At 39.2% G+C, this 26288-nt stretch overlaps 1 protein-coding gene across 2 annotated transcripts in view; it reads left to right on the top strand.

Moving 5' to 3' along the window:
• The window catches only part of CCDC148 (coiled-coil domain containing 148), a 303811-nt gene that overhangs the window by 147132 nt on the left and 130391 nt on the right, over positions 1-26288 (top strand). The window lies entirely within an intron of this gene.

The raw sequence follows: 26288 nt of genomic DNA, 5'->3' as shown, positions 1-26288 counted from the left end.
TTTGGTCCTCAACAGGCACATATTTCTCTGGAATACCATTGGGCACACCTGGAAATCTTCTAGGGTGCACCAGTGCGCTCTGGCGCACACTTTGAGAACCAGTGTCCTGTACATTTGTCAGTCTGGTGGGGATAGAGTCATTCTGCTTTCCTGTTCAACCTCAGTGTCAGTCACGCAAGTCCTCTGTCCCTGGGCCTTGGGGCTAGAACCTACTCTGTGATCCTGCCCTCCTCCTCATGGCAGACAAACTCTGCCTTGTGGCCTGGAGGTACCTGTGTGGGAGAGAGCTTCCTGCCCCTCTTTTAGGGGAGGAGTGTTTCTTTATTCTCTTTCCCCAGCTGTAATGGGTCTACACTTGTGCCTTGGGGGATTTGCTCTTCATCTCTTCCCCACTCAGAGGCTTTGTTCCTCACTCACAGACCTGCACTACCTTAGGAAGCTTCCTCTGCTCCCGAACGCTGACTCTGATTTTCTTACAAGTGAAACTGGAGAAGTGACCCGCTGGTCTGGCTGTCTGGCATCACGAAAAGCCAGACTCATGGGACAAGTGCTAGTGAGAAAGAAAGAAGTTTATTCAAGTGTCTGTCACCTGAGAAGATGGGGAGACTCCTGACCACAAAAACTCACCTTGCCTGACCAGGCAGTGGCACAGTGAATAGAGCATCAGCCTGGGACACAGAGGACCCAGGTTCAAGGCCCTGATGTCACCAGCTTGAGTGTGGGCTCATCTGGCATGAAAGCAGGGTCGCCAGCTTGAGTGTGGGATCATAGATAAAACCCCATGGTCGCTGGCTTGAGCCCAAAGGTCTCCGGCTTGAACCCAAGGTCATTGGCTTGATCAAGGGGTCACTGGCTCAGCTGGAGTCCCCCACTCAAGGCAAATATCAGAAAGCAATCAATGAACAACTAAGGTGTTGGAATGAAGAATTGATGCTTCTCATCTCTCTTCCTTCCTATCTGTCTGTCTGTCTGTCTCTCTCTCTCTCTAAAAAAACAAAAACAAAACAAAAACATTTTAACAGCTCAGATGCCTTGGCCAGACTATATATTGGGATCCTGGGAATTCGAAAGGGGAAGAACTCCTAGTGAGAGGGTGGGTATGCAGTTTCTCTTGAGAAAGTGGACTTCTTATCTAGGGTTGGCTGGTCTCCTGTGGTTGTTTTGGCCTTGTAACAGGAACTGAAGCTAGCAAGAAACTAGAGTTATTGTTCTCTGAAACTGGTGCCTACACATTTCTGCAGTCAGGTTGTCCTTTTGTCCTTGTCTGAGAATCAGAACTGCAAGCCTCAGTGTGGTGGGAGTGAGGGAAAATTGGTGGGGGCTGAGGCAGTCATGTAGTTCCTACATATATTCATTCTTCCTGCTCTGATGTTATTTCTTGATGTGTGTTAGCTGGAGGGGAACAGGCTGTTTAATTGTTATGAGAGCTTGGCCAGAGGTGAAAGCATGGGATTGATTATATACTTTTAATTTGTGACAGAATATATAACTGGATGACTAAATTGGTAAAATTCAATCATGGTTATGAGTAACAAATTGGATTTTATATTTTACAGAAATTCTTTTATAAGCTCACTTTGTTAGTATGTTCTTATTTAGCACTATTCTATGGCTAGTCAGAATAATATAAAAGTAATATAGCATATTCATTCCCTGTTACATGAGCATTCTGTAAGGTTTGTGGAGAAAATCTGTGAATTTCCCTTGTGTCTGTAGATTCCATGGGCTCTATATTCCCATGTTCTGCAGCAGCAAATCGTTAAATTTGAACTCCAGATTTATTACAGAGCTTCTATGATTGCTTTGTCTTTCTTAGGTGTTCTGGCTCAGGTAAACTAGTTCTCATATTGCTTTTCTTCTTGGAGCCATCTGTTTTTCTTTAAATCTCATGCTATTTTATTACTCTGGAACCTCTGCTTTCTGGTAAGTTCAAGAAAATTTTTGATATTTTAGGTTATTTCACTTTTCCTTGTGGTTAATGCGTGAGGAACATTTTTCAGCTTTCTACATCTTAATGAAATATTATTGATTAATTTTTTATGTACCCTATTTAAAAAATGGCTGGCTAGTGGCATGGGGTCATTTTCACAGGCATCCTGCCTGTGACTTTTCTGTTGTCTGAGAATCATCCTGCTTCTGATCAAATCCAGAGCTAAGGGGACCCCAAAACAGTAGTGTGGAACTATAATAAATGGAAACCAGACCTATGGAAGAGAAGGAGGTAGCCAGAGGAAAACGTGTAAGACCCCCATCAGGGAATTTTTCTGTGAACAGTTCAGCTCACGATCATCGCAACAAAACCAGCAAGAGAGTAAGAGTCAGCATTAACCACCTGCCAGGTTTTCTTGGGACAGTGTCAGTCACCAGTTTGATGAGAATTCTGCTGTTCTTCCTTAGCCTCTCTTCCCCGTTTTCCCTTTCACCTGTGGACTGATGGTCCAAGCATCTAGGGAATGAAGGAGAGCTCATCTTCTGAATAAAGAAAGAAGAGTTTACTTATCTTTGAACTGAATAATTTGAATCAAGATTGTATTTTGTGCTTGACTAGGCGGTAGGGCAGTGGATAGAGCGTTGACCTGAGGGCCCAGGTTCAAAACCCCAAGGTTGCCGGCTTGAGAGCAAGCCCATGTGGCTTGACCGTGGGCTCACCAGCTTGAGCACGGGGTCACCAGCTTGAACCTAGAATCATAGACTTGACCCCATGGTCGCTGGCTTGAGCCAAAAACCCACTGGCTTGAAGCCCAAAGGTCACGGGCTTGAAGTCCAAGGTTGCTGTCTTAGGTTCAAGGTCACTGGCTCACCTGGAGTCATCCTGTTCAAGGTACGTATGAGAAAGCAATCAATAAACAACTAAAGTGCTGCAACTATGTTGACGTTTCTCATGTCTCTCCCTTTCTGTCTGCCCGTCTCTCTCTATCACTTAAAAAAAAACGACAACAACAAAAAGACAAAATCTGTATTTTGTGACTTCAAGTGAGTTTGGGATTCTCTGTAACTAGTTTTCATCTCGTGACAGGAGAAACATCTGAATAAAGGATAGAAATAATGCATATTTTGGTTATTACCCACGCATCATACTGTTCATTGTATCAAGTATATGCTACAGAGTGACCCCTGAATCTCAGGCCTTCTAACAGATGCTTAATAGTTATTTTTTGATATCACCACCAATGACAAATCTGCGGTAGGATGTGCACCCGCTCACTGAAATCGGGCTTGGATCCCGGAGGCAACACAATATAGCGTCTCCTCGAGACCCGTGGTCACAAGATAATGAACAAATATCTCTGAACTTGTGGAGATGAAACTTCCAAAGATTAAATGTGGGCAGAGAATGGTAAAATTGGAACATAAATTAAACAGTGGTAAAATAAATTAAGTTCCCATAGAGATGGTGTTATCAATGCGGTTTGTGTTCCTGATCAAGGACTAAGGTGCAAGAACTTATACAGTATTTTGGACCAAAAATATAAAAGAAAAAGGATAACCCTATCAATTCTAATAGTAATATAAAATATTAAATTATGCTTATGGTTTTTTTAACCTGGAAGAAAACCTGGAGATTTATTCCTCTCTTTCATTTACAAGTCGGAAAGCTGAGTCCTGAAAGATAAAGTGACTTGCCTAAGGTTCACGCCAGCTCATTTGACTTGAAATTCAATATTATCTCATCCCTACACAGCTTTGCATACAAGAATCTTACAGAATAATAGAAGATATTTATTATACTGTGGGCTCCAATGTGCTATAAAATAGAATGTGAAAAATATCACTTCACTGTATCATAAATTTGACCTTTCTAAAACTAACATTCTAGCTGTAATAAACATTAATTAAACATTTAACCATAATTTTGTTCTCAGTCTTAGAATTTAAAAGGGTTTCTGGGGCTGATTTAGATGATTTGTGTTTTTTAAGAATAGTGGTAAAAGAATTTTGAAATAATGAGTTTTCTCTGTGTTTTATTCTGGTGCTCTGTTACAGTTAATGTAGCACATAGAAGCTTGTAGGCTGCTCCTCAGAGGCATAAGGGGCTAGTGGGGTGTAGAACCCTCATTCTTCTCCCACAAAACCTGCTCGTTGATCCCTTAAGCTTTCCCAGGCGACCAGCCCCTCCCCAGCATCCAGCCTGGACCACTGCATTGGTTGTGTGCTTGCTTCCTTAGCAGCCGTGGCCGTGGCATGGCTGGGGAGCCTCATTCCTGGATTCGTCACACCGGTGACACTCTCTGCCTCCACACTGGGCAGCCAGGTGCCGTGGAGGAATATCAGCTTCATCCAGACTCCCGATGCTACATGAGCGGCCTTACTACTGGCTTCAGTTTGCCACTTCTCCCCATTCCTCTATGACTGTCTCAAAGGGTCACCAGTCCTTACAAGACCCTTACCTGACACCATACATTCTCTACACTCTCCACACCAAACTCCCAGGATACAACCCACCTTCTACTTTATCAGTAAAAAGAAGTCATAGGGAGATGAAATTGATTCCTAATTCCTGCCTCCCCACCCTGTGTCTTTCTGGCTCCTGAGAGTTTCCCGCCTTCCTCCTGATGAAGGATGTGATGCCTTCTACTCCTTCATGTCCAGTTCTTCCCTCTAATGTTTGGAATTCTTACCCATCTAAACACTTTAGAAACTTGGTTCTAATGATTATTCCCTTATCTTTTTTTCTTTTACTCTGTAGGGTATTTGTCTCAGCCTATAAATATAGGTGTCTTTCTTATCCAAATCAAATATTCTGTTGACTCCAAGTTACCCTCTAGCTCCTGGACCATCCTTGATCTCTACTCTTTTGCTTGAAATCAACCTTTAGAAAGAATAGTCTATTTCATTTTCTTCATTCTCCCCTCTTCCAAGGTCACTAGTGACCTTCATACTAAGTAACTAAATCTTTCATACTGATCCCAGTGGGCCTATCTGCTTCATTTTTTACTTCTGACCACTCATTCTTTGGCATTATTCACTCCATTAGCTTCTAAAGAATTATTCACTTACCATATCTTAAAATGATCCTTAGTTTGCCTTTGTATTTGTCATTACTCCTAAAACCCTGGTGTGTACTCTAGGTTTCTGTCCTTGTTCTTCTCTCTCTTCTTCTTCTTCTTTTTAATTATTGATTTTAGAGAAAGAGGAAAGGAGAGAGAGAGAGACAGAAACATCAATCTGTTGTTCTTCTGTATGTGCCCTGACTGGGAATCAAACTGGTAATATTTGTGTATTGGGGTGATACTCTAACCAATGAAGCTATCTGGCCAGGGCTTTTTCTTCTACTTTATATGTGCCCAAACCCCCTTATGATTTTATCTACCTTATATGCTAATTACTTCCAACTCTTTTTTTTTTTTTTTTTTACCATTTCTGAACTGCTCTCTCTCTTGAACTTCATTTATCTGGCTACTTACTGGTTATATGAACTTAGAAGTCTACAGATACCTCAAACCCAGTGTCCAAAATAGAAATCTTTGTTTTCTCCAAGTAGATTTGCACTTCTATTTTGAAACTTATCTTAGCTTTCTTTTTCTCTCTCTCGTAGCCATTTACCAACTTTAGAACATTTAGTCTCTTAACTATCTGCTCCTTCCTTTCTATCACTGGACCCTAGATCATTGTTCCTGAACTATTGTGGCAATTCTCTAATAGCCATACTTCACATCCTGCCTTTGTAAAATCTTTCCCCTAAACTGAAGCAGAACGCTTTACCTGAAATGTAATTTGGGTTATCTCATCCCTTGATGACAACACCTCAGTGACACTCCTTTGCTAATAATAATGGCTAAACTTCCTGGCCTGGCGTTCCCGCTCCTCCATAGCATGGACCCCAATTTCCTCTCCAGCCTTTTTCTTGACCCACTCCACCTCAGACTTTACAATATATAAATACCAACTCCTTATAATCTACTCTCCCTTTGTACAATATTTTGTTTCCCGACTGTGTGCCTCCGGCTATTGTTGGCTTTGTCTAGAAGGCCTCTCCTACCTTCTTTTGTCTGGGTAAGTCTCATTCATCTTCAAAACTGAACTCAAATGTCCGTATAAGAAGACTTTTTCAAGCTCTTGGCTAGATTCAATTCACTCTTGGTGATCCCTAACCCCTTATACATAACTCCGCCTTGCCAGTGATTATGGCATACTGAAAAATCTATGTTACTTACACAACTGCAAAGAGGAATCGCACCTTATACATCTTGGTATTACAGACATCTCCTCCAACTCCCCTATGCCTTCATCACCCTCTCCCAATGGAACAGATTTTTCAGTGCTTGGAACACAGTAGGTGCTTGGTAACTTTTGATGAAGTAAAGCATATAAGAAATCTTATGCATTTTCCCCCCTTTTTTACACCACCTCCTGATATAGAACTATTTTTACTACCTTTTTTTTAACCTTATTTATGAGGAGGCTTGCTGTTGAAACAAGTATGTGGATGTGCAAAGTCATTAAGAAATGAATTACAAAAAAAAAGTGAAATAGAGTCTTAATTGTCAACACTGAATATACTGAGATATCAAATGTGGTTTTAAAAATAAAACCTGGTAACCTATAAGGCTGAGGCCTATTTCAGGCATAAATGGAGTTACTGGGCACTTAGTTTTCTTTGCCAGTTTATCTGCTTTTGTACTCCTTATCCCCAACTCTAGCTAACTGTGTGTCTTAATCGAGAAGACACAGTAGTTAGGGAAGGTAGAACATACCTTTTTGGGAAAAAAAATAATTTGAATATACTTTTCAAATTTTGATAGTTTCTCATAGCATCAACTCCTATAATCTTCCTTCTCCACAGAGTTCAGTCTTTTTGGGTGTTGGAGAATAGACTTGGACTTAGGTTTTACAAATCAGATGGTTAATTGTACTTTAATTCAAAATAGAGGGGTTTTTTTTGGTTCTAATTCAAGTGATAATGAATAACTGATGTCACGGTAAACAACTATAATAACTGAACAAAATATTTTTTTAAAAACCATGTGCATGCATTGGACAAACAGTGATGGATAATATCCTTGAAATAAGAAAAGCTTCGAAGGTGAGCTCTAATTCACTCTGTATTTCTTCCTGGTGTCATTTTTCAGTATAAGGTGGAAAGAAATATAACCCAGGCAGAAAATTATAGTCTTGCTAGGTGAAGGAAGCAGAGACTGGAGTTTGGAATGTAACGGCAACTGAGATTTTTGGGTCAGGGTACCAGAGATAAAGAAACAGCAGATAACCTGACCTGTGCTGGTAAGTGGATCAAGTGTAGATCTGGAATGCTGAGGTCACTGGTTCAAAACCCTGGGCTTGCCCAGTCAAGGCACATATGAGAAGCAACTATGAGTTGATGCTTCAAAACTCATCCACCGGCCCCCATCTCTCTCTCTAAAAATCAAGAAATAAAATCTTTAAAAAAATAAGAAGAAAATAAACAACAGATAAAGAGCCTCTAAAATGCATATAAAAATACCTCATGAGTCCTTTGCAACTTGTAAGCTCTGAATTCACAGAGTAAAATACCATAAAGATCAATAGAGAACAACTACTAGAAGGCCAAGGTGCCTGACCTGTGGTGGCGCAGTGGATAAAGCGTCAACCTGGAAATGCTGAGGTCGCCAGTTCGAAACCCTGGGCTTGCCTGGTCAAGGCACATATGGGAGTTGATGCTTCCAGCTCCTCCCCCTTCTCTCTCTCTGTCTTTCCTCTCTCTCTCTTCTCTAAAATGAATAAACTTAAAAAAAAAATTAGAAGGCCGAGGTTTCAGTGGTCACACATTTTTTAGAGGTAGGTCCTGGAGTTCCAGCCTAGCCAAACTGCAGAAATCTTGGAGAGTATTATAAACACTCAGTTGAAAATCCAGAATGGTCTTGTCTTAGGGGTCTGGGCTGCACTCAAAGATTATGAAAAAATCTGAAAATGGACGTAGCCTAAAAAACAAAAATAAAGCATCAACAAGATCCAGGAGATTTTCTGGCAATTTAATTGTTTTCTAAACTAAAGACTCAAAATTCTTCAGAGAAAAATAATATTATCTAGATTAGAGCCTCTATGATAGATCCTTCACAATGCCCAACACAATAAAAATTACCAACCATTCAGAGAAACAGGAGAAAGGGACTGATAGATAAATAGACTCAGAAATTATCTTGACATTGTAGTTTAAAGAGAAGAACTTCAAAATAATTATGGTTCGTGTAAGGACTGGCTGTCGCCATGGCCATACAGGTTCTCACTGGATTTGGGCAGATGGTAAAGGAACTGTGGAGCCAGAAAATGGGGGCCATTCCCTTTATTAGAGTCTTGTAACAGCAGACTAGCAAACAGGCAGGGAAGACCGCTTCCCTTTTTCCATCTCAGGACCCCATCAATCTTAGCAAACAAGCAGGGAAGCGATCAGGCAGGGAAGACCACTTCTTTCTCACTCAGGGCTCCCAAAGCCCTGACTCATTCTCCAGACTCTCCCTAACTCACAGGCCTCACAAGCCTCAGCAAACAGGCAGGGAAGACCGCTTCTTTCTCACTCAGGGCTCCCAAAGCCCTGACTCATTCTCCAGATTCTCCCTAACTCACAGGCCTCACGAGCCTCAGCAAACAGGCAGGGAAGACTGCTTCTTTCTCACTCAGGGCTCCCAAGCGCCTCAGCGCCTCTCCCTCTCTCTCTCTCTCTCTCTCTCTCTGTATTCTCTCTATCTCTAAACTCTAGCCAAAACTGGCTGGGAGAAAATACCCCTTCTCCAGCAAACAATAGCAAACAATCGCCCCTCCATATGGAGGGAGGCAATCTGCAATTTGCAATCTGCTGCCCTATGGGCAAGCACCCACAGCCTTCCACAGACTACACACACATGACGCTGCCCCAATACAAGCAACTAAACATGGCAAAAGACATAATTATTGAACTTGAAGACAGGTTATAGAAAATATTCAAACTGAAGCACATGAAGAGGAACTTAAAAACAAATGAAAAGAATAGAGTCAAAATGATAAGATAGATATGGAACATAGTAAAAAGATTGAATATATATGTAATTCAAGTCCCAGAAGGAAGTAAGAGGGAATGAGATAGAGGGAATATTGAAGAAATAACATCTAAGAACTTATCAAATTTGATAAACAACATCAATCTACGTTTTCAAGAAGCTCAGCAAACCTTAAAATGTATAAATACATAGAAAATGATACCTAAGCAAATGATTATCAAGCTACTGAAACAAAAGGTAGAGAGAAATGGAGTTATGTAAAGAAATAGTATGGCAGAGAGACTCATTTTGCTGGTGTGGTCACGGGCAAAGGCAGCTTGTTCTGGGATCACTAGTGATTGCAGCAATTTCCTAATTGGCCAGGGACAGTGTGACTTTTACCAGACTAGCTGTGTGATATGTGGTTCTGAATGTTATTCCTGAAAGCTTAGTGTAGAGCAGGGGTCCCCAAACTTTTTACACAGGGGCCAGTTCACTGTCCCTCAGACCGTTGGAGGGCCGGACTATAAAAAAAACTATGAACAAATCCCTATGCACACTGCACATATCTTATTTTAAGTAAAAAAACAAAACGGGAACAAATACAATATTTAAAATAAAGAACAAGTAAATTTAAATCAACAAACTGACCAGTATTTCAATGGGAACTATGGGCCTGCTTTTGGCTAGTGAGATGGTCAATGTCCGGTTCCATATTTGTCACTGCTAGCCGTAACAAGTGGTATGACCCGCTTCCGGAGCTGTGACTCGTGCGTCCGGCATCACCGGAAGTAGTACTGTATGTGAGCCATGCCGTGCTTTGGGGTGCCGCCACATACAGTACTCACTGACCACCAATGCAAGAGGTGCCCCTTCCGGAAGTGCAGTAGGGGCCGGATAAATGGCCTCAGGGGGCTGCATGGGGCCCGCGGGCCGTAGTTTGGGGACTCCTGGTCTAGAGCTTACTTCTTTGACTCTCCCAAAGACTTTGTGAACTTTCTAAAACCCTGTAGTTACTACTTTTCTTCTTAAACTAACTAGGGTGGATTCTGTTGTGTGTAACTAATAACACTGACATGCATGTCTGGATCCTGCTGTGCTATTCTAACATGACTGCTTGCTAATTGCAAGTTAGATGAATAGGGGTCAGAACCAGGAATGACTCATCATTTAGCTGGGTTAAGCTGGGAATCAATCTTTTCAGCACACAGGAACCTGTAAGATCACCTTAGAGGGAGAAGTGACCACAAAAAGCTTACCCATCTGTCACATGGCCTAAGTGACTAGATGTAGGGGATAGAATGCTTAAAAAGTATTTTTTATTTATTGATTGATTTTAGAGAGGGAGGGAGAGAGAAAGAAAAAGATACAGAAACATCACTTCATTCCTGTGTGTGCCCTGACTGGGGATCAAACTGGCAATCTCTCCTAGAGCTCTTCCTGGAGCTTCAGGAAGATGCTCTAACCAACCAAGCCATTCACTGGCAATGGGAAAGGATGCTTTTACCACATGATAACAATTTTTTAACATCCATAGTTGTCATTTACTTCTATTTCTATTTCTGGCATTATCTCAAGGGTTCTTTTCTTGGTAATGGGAGATATAGCAAGTTTATTCTTGGACATTAATAATACATTATATGCCTCCTTGATCAGAAAAGAAGAAAACAACATAATTTGAAAAACTTGAATGTCTAATTTACCATAGAAATTGGCAAGGATTCAGTAGTTGCTGCCAATTTAGGACATTTGTTTATGAATGTCTTGCTGTCATCAACTCTGTCAGGTACCATCAGCATAATCAGTGTTATTGATGAGTCCCTTCAGTTACTGGCTTCCCTAAAGCCTCTGCAGTTGGGGACATCACAGAGAAGTTCTCTGTGGTTAACCATGGTTGTAATATTGGCAGAATCAAGAGAGCTCTGAGGAACCACAGGCATTGATACTAGAGTGATTTTTGGTCACAGAAGCAGATGGTATTTCCTCTATACGGCTGTATTATGCTATCCATGGCTCTTGGCAGATAGTGAATTGAAATTCCACAGGGCTTGTGGACTTGATGAATCTATGTATTAGTTCCAAGTAAAATACTGAAAATAGCCCTATTCTTGAAATGTCTGTTTTAAAAATCCTATTTATCTGCATTGAGGTCTATTTTATAAAGTCTAAAAAGAAGATGTACTTTTTAATGTTCTTTTTAATGAGAGTCTTATATTTCAGTTGCAAGTCATAACATCATCGCCTAAGATGTTTTGCAAATGATGATATGTGATGTGGCATACATTGTAGTGTATGTTTGTGCTTTACAGTGACTTTATGTGGTATAACTTCAGGCAACCATATCTCAAGGACTGGGTAATTTAAGAGCAGAAACCACAACTTGGAGTTGAAAAGCCTGTATTTTTTAAACATTCCTATTAAAAATAAAGATAGGCTTACTAAAAATTTTTTTAAGTATGTCTCATTTAAAAGAATAGAGAATCCAGAAATAGGCCCATACATCTATGGTCAGTTGATTTTCAGCAAAAATACAATGTCAGTTCAAAGGAGAAAGGGTAGTTTTATAAACAAATGTTGTGGGGATCATTGCTTATCTAGATGCAAAAACAAATGAACCTCAGATACATACCTGTGCCCTATACAAAAATTAACTCAAAATGGACCATTGACCTGAATGTAAAACTGAAAACTACAAGACAAAGGGAAAGACAACACAGGAGAAAAATCTTTATAACTTTGGATTGGACAAAGAATTTAAAATATAGCATCAAATGCACTATCCCTAAAGAAAAAATATGATAAATTGGACTTTCTCAAAATTAAGAACTACTGCTCATTGAAAGACATTGTGAGGACAATGAAAAGACAGGCCTTTGCAATATTTGCAAATCACATGTCTAATGAAGTATCTATATCAGAATTTATAAAGAATTATTAAACCGTAATAATAAGTAAACAAACAACCCAATTAAAAAAAAAGAACAAAATATTTGAACACTCACTTTACAAATGAAAATATATAGAAAATAAGACATGAGAAGTTACTAAATATCATTAGTCATTATAAAAATGCAAATTAAAACCACAATGGTGTCTCAGTATATACCTATTGGAAAGTCTAAAATAGAAAATCTGGCCATACCAAATACTGACAAAAATGTAGAACAACTGAAATTGTCATATGTTGCTGGTGGGAATGCATCATGATATAGTCACTTTGTGAAACACGCTATTAAACATACACTTGCTAAATGGCCCAGCCATTTTACTCCTAGATGTTTACTCATTTAAAATGAAAACCTGCCTGGCCTGTGGTGGCACAGTAGATAGAGCTCTGACCTGAAATGCTGAGGTTGCCCAGTCAAGGCACATACAACAAACATCGAATGAACAGCTAGAGTTAAGCAACTACTCCTCCCCCATAAAATTAATAAATAAAAAGAATATATAAAATGAAAAACTGCCTGACCTGTGGTGGTGCAGTGGGATAAAGCGTCGACCTGGAACGCTGAGGTTGCTGGTTCGAAACCTTGGGCTTGCCCGGTCAAGGCACATATGGGAGTTGATGCTTCCTGCTCCTCCCCTTTCTCTCTCTCTCTCTCTCTCTCTCTCTCTCTCTCTCTTTCTCTCTCTCTCTCTCTCTCTCTCTCCCCCCTCTAAAAATCAATCAATAAAAACAAATAAATAAGAAAAAAATAAAATGAAAAACTATGTTTACTTAAAAACCTGTAAGTGAACATGTATGGTAGCTTTATTTGTAATTGCTAAAACTGGAAGCAACCCACATGCCCTCAGCGGGAGAAGAGATAAACAAACCATATAGTGAAATATTACTTAGCAATAAAAGTAATGAACTACTGACACATGCAATACATGGACAGAACTCATAGGCATTATGCTAAATGAAAAATGCCAGACACAAAAATGTACATACTATATGATTTTATTTATATGATCTTCTTGCAAAGACAGAACTATAGGGACAGGGAATGGGGGAAGCCCAGTCACCATGAAAAAGTGGGAGAGAAAATCTTCACTCCCCTTCAAGTTTATTTTCCAGAAATTGCACACGCTGGTCCCCTGGAACCTCCCATGAACCTGCACTTATTCATACTTTTCAGACCTGGCTGCAGCTGAATAGTGTAGTCTATTTTAGGTAGTTATTGTCCAGCCAAAACTAAGAGGTCATTACAGAGAATAAATAGATAAGAGGGGCAACCAGAAGACTCTGAGGGCTGTGAGTTGCCAGCGGGGGGTTGGGGGGACCTGCCTCCCTAAGACTCGACCTCTGCTCAGGCATTTTCACAAAGGTCTTTATGGCCTGTTTTCTCTCAGGCAAACACAGGACCCTTTGAGTTCTCTTGGGAGGCTTAGTCTATGGTATTTTTAAGGAAAAACTTAAGAAGAAAACAAAGACTTAGTTAAGAGGTAACTATATTCCCTGGCTTCTTTTAGTCCTCATGATGCCATCTACTTCTCCTCTCCATTCCTCTTCTGCCTGCACTTACTTTGCGATGACCAAGTATTAGTCAAATAAATAAATCTTTGTTTTGAAACTCATAGGCTAAAACAAGTCAAATTGCTGTTTGTGTAGGTCAGAAATGGCTGAATAACAGCAGTTTCATGTGGCTCAACCTAGTATGTAGATAAGTAGATATGTGGGCTCCTTTCACATTATATTAACCCTTTGAGTAGTATGAACGTTCATGTATGTCCTCGTGCCTCCTGACCATCCAGAGTACGATTGATTTATTTTAAAAATGTGCAAGGCAACATTAAAAAAGGCAAATGTATGTTCTTGTTTCCATGAATTGGTTATCAAACAAACATGATTTTAAGTTAATAAAACTGTAACTGTAACTAATTTCCTTTTTTGAAAAAATAACTCAGTCTGGGGGTCAGCGAGCATAAAAAAACTCACTACTCAAAGGTTTAATAATGATGTATTATATTTTCCTAGAGATCTGATTTTACATGTTATGTATAAATATTAGGTAAATGTGCTCTTTCCCCAACCCCTGTTGTTCTTCCTATGCTCACCTCTCATCTTATATTTACTATATCTGATGTAAATGTTTGTATGTCTATTGCGGACTTTAAGCATGTGAAGAGAAGGATATGTGTTCTATTTATATATTTATTTATTTATTTATTTCTGAAGTGAAAAGTGGGGAGAGAGACAGACTCCTGCATGCACCCTACTGGGATCTACCCAGCATGCACACCAGGGGTCTATGCTCTGCCCATTTGGGCCGTTGCTCTGTTGCAACCAGAGCCATTCTAGCACCTAAGGCAGAGGCTATGGAGCCATCCTCAGTGCCCGGGCCAACTTTGCTCCAATGGAACCTTGGCTGCAGGAGGGAAAGAAAGAAACAGAGAGAAAAAAGAAGGGGAAGGGTGGAGAAGCAGATGGGCCCTTCTCCTGTGTGCCCTGGCCAGGAATCGAACTCGGAACTTCTACACGCCGGGCCAACTCTCTACCACTGAGCCAACTGGTCAGGACCTGAAGTATATGTGTTTTATTCATCTTTGTATCATTATTGCCTGGCATCAATTATAATCCATAATAGGTACTCAATAAGCACTAACATTAACCTCATATATTCTAAAATAAGTCATATTTGTATAAAATTGACTTTAATTTTTTTAAAATAATGCTATAATAAGAATCCTTTATACCCATTAATGTTCTCTGACAATCTATTTGTGTTTCAAATTGTTCACATATGGCTTTGATGTTTTTCATAGTTTAAAAAAAAGTGTGTTTTAAATCAGTTCATGGTACAAACTCATCTAATTCTGTTCAAGGCAATCCCCATAGTTTTTCTAACACCAGAGCTCATTCTGGTTTCTATATATACTTTTCTCCAACTAGAAACTCAGAGGGCAGATCTATTTGTGTCTTTTAGTTTGCCCTTTACCCTGGCATTGTTTGACTGGGGAAACTTTAGGCAGGGAATGAGAGAATAATTGGGTAGAGACACTCTAGTCCTGATTCCTTGTTCTTAGTTCAGATGGCACAGAAAATGTTTTGTCAAAAGAATTTCAAGTTTAGGATTGACAGGTTACAAGTGGACAGATGAGGTCATCTTTTTAATGTATCCTGTATTTTTGTAGAATGCTCTGGATGATAATGAAGAAATTAAATATATTAGTTACTGAAGGAAATCTCTGTTTTGATATCTATGGTATTTACGTACATTTCTACCTAGTGAAACATTTAGTGTTGTGAACATAATGACTATTCGGCACTAGGATGATTCTAACCCAGTGAATTTCCAATGGCGTATTTTCACTGCAGACTAGTTGAGAAAATCCCCATTTTGTAAATGTCTAAAATAATGTATATCAAGTTTCTCCTATTCTGTATTCTTATAACAAATGTTACATTTGGTTATGGCCTGCTGGAAGTTCTTTTTTTGTGGGTGAGAGAGGCAGACTAGTGATGGGATAAAGTTGAACAAAAGAAAAAAAAATAGAAAGAAAAATAATGTGTTAGTGCCTGAGGCATTTATAATAAAGAGAATCACATTTCCGGGCATGAAAGAACCACATGAGACATGTTAAAAGTGATTCTTCTGGGCGCTGTGCCTATTTCTTTACTTTCACAAAAGATGGAATTTCTAAAAGGCATATGTTGAACGGCTTCGTATTTAAAAGTGGCACAAGTTGCTTTTTACTATTTACTTAGTGATTATAACAAAAATTATTGTTCTTTGTATATAGCATAACTCATTTACTTACTCAGTCAACACATCATTTTGAGCACCTGCCTTGTGCCAGGCACTCTGAGAGGCACTGGGCATTCGGAGATGGATCCGATGCCATCAGGGGTCCAGATTCTAGTAGGAGACACAGACAGGTAAACATACAGTTATTACGGAGGGTGGTAAGGACCACAGGAGAGAGATGTATGAAAATTATCAGAACACAAAGGAGGTGTTATAGCTTATAGGAGGAGGTAGCAGTGATATGCACTGGGAGAGGCAACCATTTGACCTAAATCCTAAAGGATGATATTTATTTGTTCGCTTGGTAAAATGAGAAGTGGGAGGACATTCCAGACATGGGGACTGATGATCAACATGTCATGATTCAAAAGCAATTCGTTGTTTCCTCTTCATCAATCGTGGGCCAGAGAGTTATGGAAAGAGAGCTAGGTGTGTATTGGATTTTAAAGGCCTCTTGTGTAATTTCAAGGAGCTCGAGATTTAGTCAACATGTGTAACAAGGAGCAATTATAGGGTTTAGTAGGAAACTGACAAATTATAAGATCAGTCTGATAGTTTGGGGACAGGATGGATTTTATGGGGACAGTGCTAGCGAAGGGGAGGGAAATCAGGCATGTATTGCCATAGTCTGGGAGAAAGATGATAGTGGTCTGAACTACAGTGATGATAATAAAGATAGAGAGGAAGAGATAGAGGGATATTTAGAGAGTTAAATAGACAGAATGGTGTGAGGGAGAAGAAAGAGCCAATGATGGCCAGGTTTATAGCTCTCATTATTGAATGGATGAATTTATTCATTGGTTCTTTTGCTCATTCATTTATACAATCATTCATTCATTCAACAAATATTTAGTGAGTGCTGAGTATATGCTGACATTCTTCTAAAGATTAGTGAGTCAAACATGGAAAAAAAAAACCCCTAAATCTCAACTCTCATGGTGCTTACATTCTAATGGAAGTTTGGATGACTAACAAAATAAGTAAAATCCATAGTACAAGAGAGTAGTAAGTACTAGTGAGAACAACATTAAGCAAAGAAAAAGATACAAAGTGTAGGAGGTGTTATTGAAAATTTTGATAGACTAACTATGGAAGGCCTTTAAGGAGATGACAACTGAGTGAAAACCTGAACGATGACAGAGCAGGCTGTGGACCTAGAGGAAGTGTAACAGGCAAACCTAGGAAAAGGCAACAGCAGGGGAAAAGGCCCTGTGGGTTGTGCTTCAGGAATAGAAATTAGAGCAGTGCAGCTGGAGTGAGCAAAGCATGACATGATCTGACTTGCACAGTTTAACAGGATCCCTCTGGCTTTTTAGAATAGACCTGGTGGGAAGCTTTTCCAGTAAGCTGATGAGAGACGGTTGTATGAAGTACCCGTACAGAATGACAACCTGTGCTGCCTGCCAGAGCATGCCCCGCGCCCAGCTCTAACCAGCTGCTAGCCTCCTTTCTTCCCAGCTTGTTCCAGGGCCCCCAACTCATCTCCGCCGCAGTGTGCTGCCGTGCCTCAGCTCCCTCCCCTCTGGGACTCACCTCGACCTCCACATCTGCATTCTAGGTCTCTTCCCCACCGTGTAATCCTTCTTTGCCCCTTCTCCCCTGGACTTCCCCATCAGCCCAGCCCCCAGCCCTGTGCTTCCCTCGGCTGCATTCTGTCAGCCTATATCCACCGCTTACCCCTCTCTCTCAGCCCCTTGCTAGAGCTCCGTCGTACCCTCAACCATTTGCCCTCAGAATAGTATAACCACATTATTGCAAGAATCATTTCTGGGGTTCTTTCACTGGATATGCATCCCTGAACAATACAAGTTGCTTTTGCCTGTTTTTTAAACTTTTGTGAGTAGAATCAATTAGTATGGTATTGTAGTGTGTGTGACATCTTTTCCTGAATATTTTGTTGCGTATGTCTGTATTATAACACAACTATTGATCTATTTTGCTTTGATGAACATTTTGGTTATTTGCACGACAGAGTTTTTAGGGAATATGTTCCTATGAACATTCCTACACATGTTCCCAGGGGCCATATTTCCGTGGAGTCTGTACCAGCTAAGCATGCAACTTCCCATTGTTCTATATTCTTGCTAATGCTTGTATTCCCAAATGTTTTTATTTTAACTAGATATGTGGATATGAACTGATATTTTGTTGTGGTTCTCATTTGAAGTTCTTTGATTTCTAACAATATTGAGGGCCTTTATAGCAAATTTACTTTTTGTTCAAATCTTTTCTCTATTTGTTCAAATCTTTTGTCTATTTTTTCTATTGGATTTTCTGTCTTTTTTTTACTGATTTATATTTTTCATTAAATATTTTAGGTATATCAAGTGTTTCAGATATGTTTTTTACTCTGCATTTTCCATTTTCACTTTTAGTGGTAACTTTTCATTAAGAAATTTTTTAATTTTTAAGTCATGAATTTATACATTTTAAAAATTTTATAGTTATTGCTTTTGTATTTGTGTAAGAAATCTTCCCCTACCCTCAAAGTCATAAATGTTTCCTTTTTAACCTTCTAAAACTCTTTACTATTTTACCTCTGATATTTAAGTTTGTGATCTACCTGGATTTTTTTTTAATGCTATGAGGTAAAGGTCCAATTTTATTTTTATCATAAGAATATTTAGTTCTTCTGGCACCTTTTATTGTAAGGTCTGTCCTTTCCCACTGCTCTGAAGTTCCACCTGTGCCAGAAGCCAGGTGTCTAAAAGTGTGATTCTGTATCTAGACCATCTATTTTGTTTCATTTGTCTGTATGTAATGCATGGGCTAGTACTATCCTGCCTTAGTTCCTACTGCTTTATAATTAAGTGTTGATTTATGATAGAATAACTCCTCCTACCTTGTTCTTCTTCTTCGTATATATTTTAGCAATTCTTGGACTTTTGCATTGCCATATACATTTAAGAACAGCTTGCTAAGGCCTAAAAAAAATCCTGTTGGGTGTTGTTTAAGATTGTTAAGAATACATAAATAAATTTGTCAGGAATGGAAAGTGCTAAAAATTAAGAAAAACACAGTATATGTTTTAATTTACTTAATTCTTTTTTAACTTTAATTTTGCTCATAAAGTTTTCTAGTTTCTTTTCAGAAATCCTATAGATGTAGTTCTAGATATTGGTGTTTTTGATACTGCTGAATATTGTATCTAATATCTAATATCTAATAAAAATTATATCTAATATCTATGCATTAACATAAAACATACTTTATATTGATTATACACAACTATGATATACTAATATTAATATATGAAGTGTTATTAAATCTAATAATTTATCTTTATATTATGGTCAGTTGTCTATGTATTGACTATCACTTTCTGTGAATGGCAGTATTCTTTCTTTTCAATCTGTATTCCCTTGATTTCTTTTTCTTGCCTTACTTCATTAGGTAGGACCTCCAATACACTGTTGAAAGGAGTGTTGATAAAGGCCATCTTTATCATGTTTCTTATGTCAAAGAGAAGGTTTTCAGATTAAAGAAGTTCTCTATTCCTAGTTTGCTAGAAGTGTATGTATATATGTATATGAATATATGTACATATATATGGTCTACCAGAAAGTTCTGTCCTTTTTGGGAATAAAACAAAATATAAAATTTTCTTACCGTCAATAAACTTTATTAAATAATATAATTGCTATTATTATTAATGATTTCTTGCCAACGTGAGGGCAATTTGTATGTCCCATTTTTGAAAAATTTATTTTTTGATGCGAAAAATTGAACCAGTACTTGTTTGATATCTTCTTCATTTGTGAATTTTTTTGCCCTTCAAAAAATTTTGTAAGGACAAAAACAAGTGATAGTCGGAGGGTGCTAAGTCCAGGGAATATGGTGGATGCAACAGAATTTCCCAGCCTAGTTCTGCAGTTTTTTGACAAGTCCCCAAAGCAGCATGTGGCCTGGCGTTACCATGATGCAGTATGATGTTCTTCCTATTGAACATCGCCGGCCTCTTTTCTTGGACTGCTGTCTTTAAATTATCCAGTTGCTGACAATACTCCGAATTGAGCTTTTCGTTCGGTTTTAAAAGCTCATAATGTATTGGTCCTCGAATGTCCCACCATATACACAACATTCTCTTATTCAGAGTCAAATTTGGTTTAGAGGTGGAAGGGCTAGGTTTTCCGGGTTCGCAATATGCCCTTTTCCTTATGATGTTTTTGTAGGTAACCCACTTTTCATCCCCAGTTATCATCCGGTTCAAGAAGGGCTCGATTTTGTTCCAAGCAAGCAGAGATGTGCATATGACAACTCAATCATCCAAATTCTTCTGACTTAATTCATGTGGCACCCATCTTGAATATTTCCACACCAATCCTATCTTCCGAATATGGTCCGAAATGGTTTGCTGAGCTGAATTAAGCCTTTCAGTGATCTCCGATGTCAGAAAAGGTCTTAACAACATCGTCATTGATCAAAGATGGTCGCCCAGAACGTGGCTTATCAGAAAGGTCGAAATCACCTGTTTTGAATTTTTTGAATCATCTTCTGCATGTCCTATCAGAAACTGTACCTTCACCAAACACTTTCAATAAATTTATACATGCTTCTGTAGCATTTCTTCCTTCTTGAAATTTGTAAAAATTAAAGTGGTGTAAATGAACTTTATCAGTAGCCATGGGTACACTATCACTCACACATAAGACTAACGTGAATCAACTTTGTTTTAGTTAATTTGCTACATCAGTATGTATACATTAAATGATAAAAATAGAGAGGCACAGGCCCTGGCCGGTTGGCTCAGCGGTAGAGCGTCGGCCTGGCGTGCAGGGGACCCGGGTTCGATTCCCGGCAAGGGCACATAGGAGAAGCGCCCATTTGCTTCTCCACCCCCCACCCCCTCCTTCCTCTCTGTCTCTCTCTTCCCCTCCCGCAGCCGAGGCTCCATTGGAGCAAAGATGGCCCGGGCGCTGGGGATGGCTCCTTGGCCTCTGCCCCAGGCGCTGGAGTGGCTCTGGTTGCGGCAAAGCGACCCCCCAGAAGGGCAGAGCATCGCCCCCTGGTGGGCAGAGCGTAGCCCCTGGTGGGCATGCTGGGTGGATCCTGGTTGGGCGCATGCGGGAGTCTGTCTGACTGTCTCTCCCTGTTTCCAGCTTCAGAAAAAGAAAAAAAAATTAAAAAAAAAAAATAGGCACACATGCACCAAATAAACATGTGCTTACGTGTTGAAACTTGTTGTGATAGAAACGGACAGAACTTTCTGGTAGACCTGATATAAACATATTATTATTATTATATGCTTTTTTTATTTCTATGCTTACCTTTTTCTATATATCCCCTCTATTTTATATTCTGATTTTTTTAATAGATAGATTTTTCTGACCCATCTTCTGGCTTATTAATTCTCTCTTCATTTATTTCTAATCTGCCATTAAACACACAACTGAATTCTTATTTTTAGTTGTTGTAGTTTTCAGTTCTAGAATCTCTGTTTGTTTCTTTTTCAAAATTTGAAATGTCAATATTCATAGTTTTTAATTCCTCGCTTCCAATTTTAAGCTTTATCTTTGAATATAGTAAGGATAGAGTTTTACATCTGATTCTGATGACTATTACAAAATTCTGTGCTTTTTAATTTTTTTGGTTCTAGCTCAAGCAGACTCCCATAGGTGCAGCCCCTCAAAATCATGTTTCTGGGGGGGGGGGAGGGAGAGGGGGAGGGGCACAAAGAAAACTAGATAGAAGGTGATGGAGGACAATCTGACTTTGGGTGATAGGTATGCAACATAATTGATTGACAAGGTAACCTGGACATATTTTCTTTGAACATATGTACCCTGATTTATTGATGTCACCCTAGTAAAATTAATAAAAATAATAATAATAATAAATAAAAATTTAAAAAATCATGTTTCCTCCATGATCATTCTAAAGCCCTGCTCTTTTCCCCCAGTTAGTGAACTCCCCAGTGCTCACCTCTCAGTTTTTCAAAAAGGGATTGGTGATTTTGAATAGCTATCCAAATTCCCAAAGGGAAATTCTCTTTTGGTCCTTTAATTTTTTCTTTCTAAGAAGTTGTCATTTCTATTTTAAAATTTGGCTATTTAATTGTTCAGCTAAAAGTTTGGTCTAAAATAACTAATCAGTCAAAATTGGTTTTATTTTCAAATAAATTTAATTATGTTTATTTTAAAAAATAAGTCAATTTAAAGAAAAATATTAATGTGCACAGATTTGGATCTGGCGTATAAGGAGACACTCTAGTGACTAAAGTTTGCCAAACACTGGTGTAATGAATAGGACCAGAGGTGCTGGTCTGATCAACTTGGTTCGTGCCTTAACCAGGTCATTTATGAGCTTGTTAACTTTGAACAAGTTATTTAACCCCCCGAAGCCTTTGCTTCCTCAATGATAAAATAGAGAAAATAAAGATCTAACTCACTGTATTGTTGTCTGTATTAAATGAACCCATGTGTATAAATCACATGGCATAGCACCTAGAATTTAGTAAACATTTCATAAATGTTAGTTATTGCTTTTCTTATTTATGAGTCAGAGAGGAAAATGATAATGGCATTTTTAGGTAAAAAATTAATTTTAATTATGACAAAACAGCCTAATTTGGAACATTTCTTAGTAGATGTGGACTATTATTATTAAGAATGGTCATCATTACTCCTAAGAAGTGTAAGGTGCTTCAGGTTAGTTCCTAAGTGCTCCAAAGGACTTTCTACCTGACATGGTCAATCCTGCTGTGAATCACCTTTCAGGTTGTGTACTGCCCAACTTTAATCTTTTTTTTTTTTTACAGAGACAGAGAGAGAGTCAGAGAGAGCGATAGATAGGGACAGACAGATAGGATTGGAGAGAGATGAGAAGCATCAATCATTAGTTTTTAATTGTGACACCTTAGTTGTTCATTGATTGCTTTCTCATATGTACCTTGACCGTGGGCCTTCAGCAGACCGAGTAACCCCTTGCTCAAGTCAGCGACCTTGGGTCCAAGCTGGTGAGCTTTGCTCAAACCAGATGAGCCCATGCTCAAGCTGGCGACGTTGGGGTCTCGAACCTGGGTCCTCCGCATCCCAGTCAGACACTCTACCTGGTCAGGTTGCCCAACTTTAATCTTTGCACATGGTACCACCCATTTGAGTTGTGCTCTGCATTCATTCCTCACAACTGCTTGCAGAAGTAGCCCTGGGTATATTCTTCAATCTTACCATGTTTGCAATATTAATTTGAAAATCATAACTGGACTGTTGTAATTAGTCCTAACAATTTTGCTTCTTAAGAGAATTTCTTGTCCCCCTGTACTAAAATTAACTCAAAATGGATCAAAGATCTAAACATAAGACCTGAAACAATTAAGTACATAGAAGACATAGGTACTAAACTCATGAACCTGGGTTTTAAAGAGCATTTTATGAATTTCATTCCAAAGGCAAGAGAAGTGAAGGCAAAAATTAATGAATGGGACTACATCAGACTAAGAAGTTTTTGCTCAGCAAGAGAAACTGATAACAAAATAAACAGACAGCCAACTAAATGGGAAATGATATTTTCAAACAACAGTTCAGATAAGGGCCTATTATCCAAAATATACAAAGAACTCATAAAACTCAACAACAAACAAACAAACAATCCAATAAAAAAATGGAAAGAGGACATGAACAGACACTTCTCCCAGGAAGAAATACAAATGGCCAACAGATATATGAAAAGATGCTCATCTTCTTTAGTTATTAGAGAAATGCAAATCAAAACTACAATGAGATATCACCTCACACCTGTTAGATTAGCTATTATTAACAAGACAGGTAATAGCAAATGTTGGAGAGGCTGTGGAGAAAAAGGGAACCCTCATTCACTGTTGGTGGGAATGTAAAGTAGTACAACCATTATGGAAGAAAGTATGGTGGTTCCTCAAAAAACTGAAAATAGAACTACCCTATGACCCAGCAATCCTTCTACTGGGTATATACCCCCAAAACTCAGAAACATTGATACGTAAAGACACATGTAGCCCCATGTTCATTTCAGCATTGTTCACAGTGGCCAGGACATGGAAACAACCAAAAAGCCCGTCAATAGATAACTGGATAAAGAAGATGTGGCACATATACACTATGGAATACTACTCAGCCATAAGAAATGATGACATCGGATCATTTACAGCAAAATGGTGGGATCTTGATAACATTATACAAAGTGAAATAAGTAAATCATAAAAAACCAGGAACTGCATTATTCCATACATAGGTGGGACATAAAAGTGAGACTAAGAGACATTGATAAGAGTGTGGTGGTTATGAGGGGAGGGGGGAGAGGGAGAGGGGAAGGGGAGGGGGAGGGGCACAAAGAAAACTAGATAGAAGGCGACAGAGGACAATCTGACTTTGGGTGATGGGTATGCAACCTAATTGAACGACAAGATAACCTGGACATGTTTTATTTGAATATATGTATCCTAATTTATTGATGTCACCCCATTAAAAAAATAAAATTAAAAAAAAAGAGAGAGAATTTCTTGAATTCTAGTTCATTCCCTGGCATCTTCTGTATGGACCTGGACAAATCACTTACTATTCCCAGGCCTCGGTTTCTTTGTCTGTAAAAGAGGAGAGTTGGGTGAAATTATCTCCACCTCTAATATTTTATACTTCATATGTAAAATGTAATTTTAGTATCTCTGTAGTGGATTTGCATTTTTTGAGTAAATTTCTAGTATTGACTGGCCAGTTTGGAACTTGTGTATAGGTTAGTAATTAGATGAGGCATCATACTTTTTGCCATTTTTCATTTTAACAAAGTATACATATTCTAGCACAAATGTGTTACATTTAAAATAAGAGTCTTAGTTTAACTTAAGAGTCCTTTTTAAAGTCTGTTCCAGTACTATTATTATCTGTGTATAAATGACCATATTGAATGCCTAGTTTGTTCACAATATTTTCTATGGCTGAAAAAAGTCTTTATCAGTGATAATGGAAATGCCATTATGTGTGTCTGAATAGAGTTTCTGCTCACCTAAGACAGTATTTCATACTTGCTTGACCAGGTGGTGGCTCAGTGGATAGAGTGCCAGCCTGGGACTCTGAGGACCCAGGTTCCAAACCCCGAGGTCGCTGGCTTGAGCGCAGGATCATAGACATGACCCATGTCGCTGGCTTGAGCGCAGGATCATAGACATGACCCATGTCGCTGGCTTGAGCCCAACCAAAGGTTGCTGGCTAGAAGCACAAGGTCGCCGACTTGACCAGTGAGTCACTGGCTCAGCTGGAGCCCCCTCCCTGGTCAAGGCACAAATGAACAACCAAAGTGCTGCAACTACAAGTTGATGCTTCTCATCTCTCTCCCTTCCTGTCAGTCTGTCTGTCTCTCTCTCTTTTGCTAAAAATAACAAAAACGAAAACCAAAACTTCATATTTAATCTTAAAGTTGACTCAATGGTACAATTAGACAGTTTTGAATTGAAACCAAATAAACTTCTATTGCCTCATCCTGGCCTGATAAGACTCTTGAAAAACTTAAAGTCGTATAAATAATTTACAACTAAATATCACTATTTTGCACATTAATCTTTTTATTTAACTAAAATCTATTTGCTTGGAAATTTTAGGCTTTTTTTTTTTTTTTTTAGAAAACAGAAAGCTTATCAGGAATCTATAAGTATAATGGTTATTCTTAACTTAAAAGTAAATAGGGCCCTGGCCAGGTGGCTCAGCGGTAGAGCATCCGCCTGGCGTGTGGGGGACCCGGGTTCGATTCCCGGCCAGGGCACATAGGAGAAGCACCCATCTGCTTCTCCACCCCCCCCCTCCTTCCTCTCTGTCTCTCTCTTCCCCTCCCGCAGCCAAGGCTCCATTGGAGCAAAGATGGCCCGGATGCTGGGGATGGCTCCCTGGCCTCTGCCCCAGGCGCTAGAGTGGCTCTGGTCGCGGCAGAGTGACGCCCCGGAGGGGCAGAGCATCGCCCCCTGGTGGGCAGAGCGTCGCCCCTGATGGGCGTGCCAGGTGGATCCCGGTCGGGCGCATGCGGGAGTCTGTCTGACTGTCTCTCCCTGTTTCCGGCTTCAGAGAAATACAAAAAAAAAAAAAAAAAGTAAATAGGTACTCCAGCCCTGAACTGCTTTGGTACTGACATGTACCACTACTGCTGAAGTTCGGAGTGGTTTTGTCTGGGGCTTCCCCCGGGGGAAATGCTCACTATAATATAGACCTTTTCAGTCATCATGACTACTTACATTGTTCTAAAGTAATAATTTCTCCAGAGATTTTTTTAAATTTAAAAATTTTCCATCAAGACTCTTTTACAAAAGACTTTGAATAAATATAACCAACTGCATCTCTGACTTCCAGCTGTCACCAAAGGTCTCTAAAGAATATACTTTGATTACAAAACTAGATTGATAGAGATTTGAGGTATAAAAGAGACTCCAAAAAGCCACAAAACTGTTAGGCCCCTTTATTCACATACATTTCCTAGTATGAAGCTGCAGAGAAGTGTTAATATCAAAAAGTTCTTTCTTCTTTTTTTATTTTTTTATTTTTGAGAAAGGAGAAACCTCATCACTACCTAGAAGTGATCGGATGGCTCCCACTTGGGCATACACATGCTCTGAATGGAAACCTGTTAAGCTGTCAACATCTAAACAATGTCACAATTACAATTTCGTTATCAT

The sequence above is a fragment of the Saccopteryx leptura genome, chromosome 7 (genome assembly GCF_036850995.1).
Source record: "Saccopteryx leptura isolate mSacLep1 chromosome 7, mSacLep1_pri_phased_curated, whole genome shotgun sequence".
Taxonomy (NCBI): Eukaryota; Metazoa; Chordata; class Mammalia; order Chiroptera; family Emballonuridae; genus Saccopteryx; species Saccopteryx leptura.
This window is presented reverse-complemented; position numbering and strand designations above follow the sequence as displayed.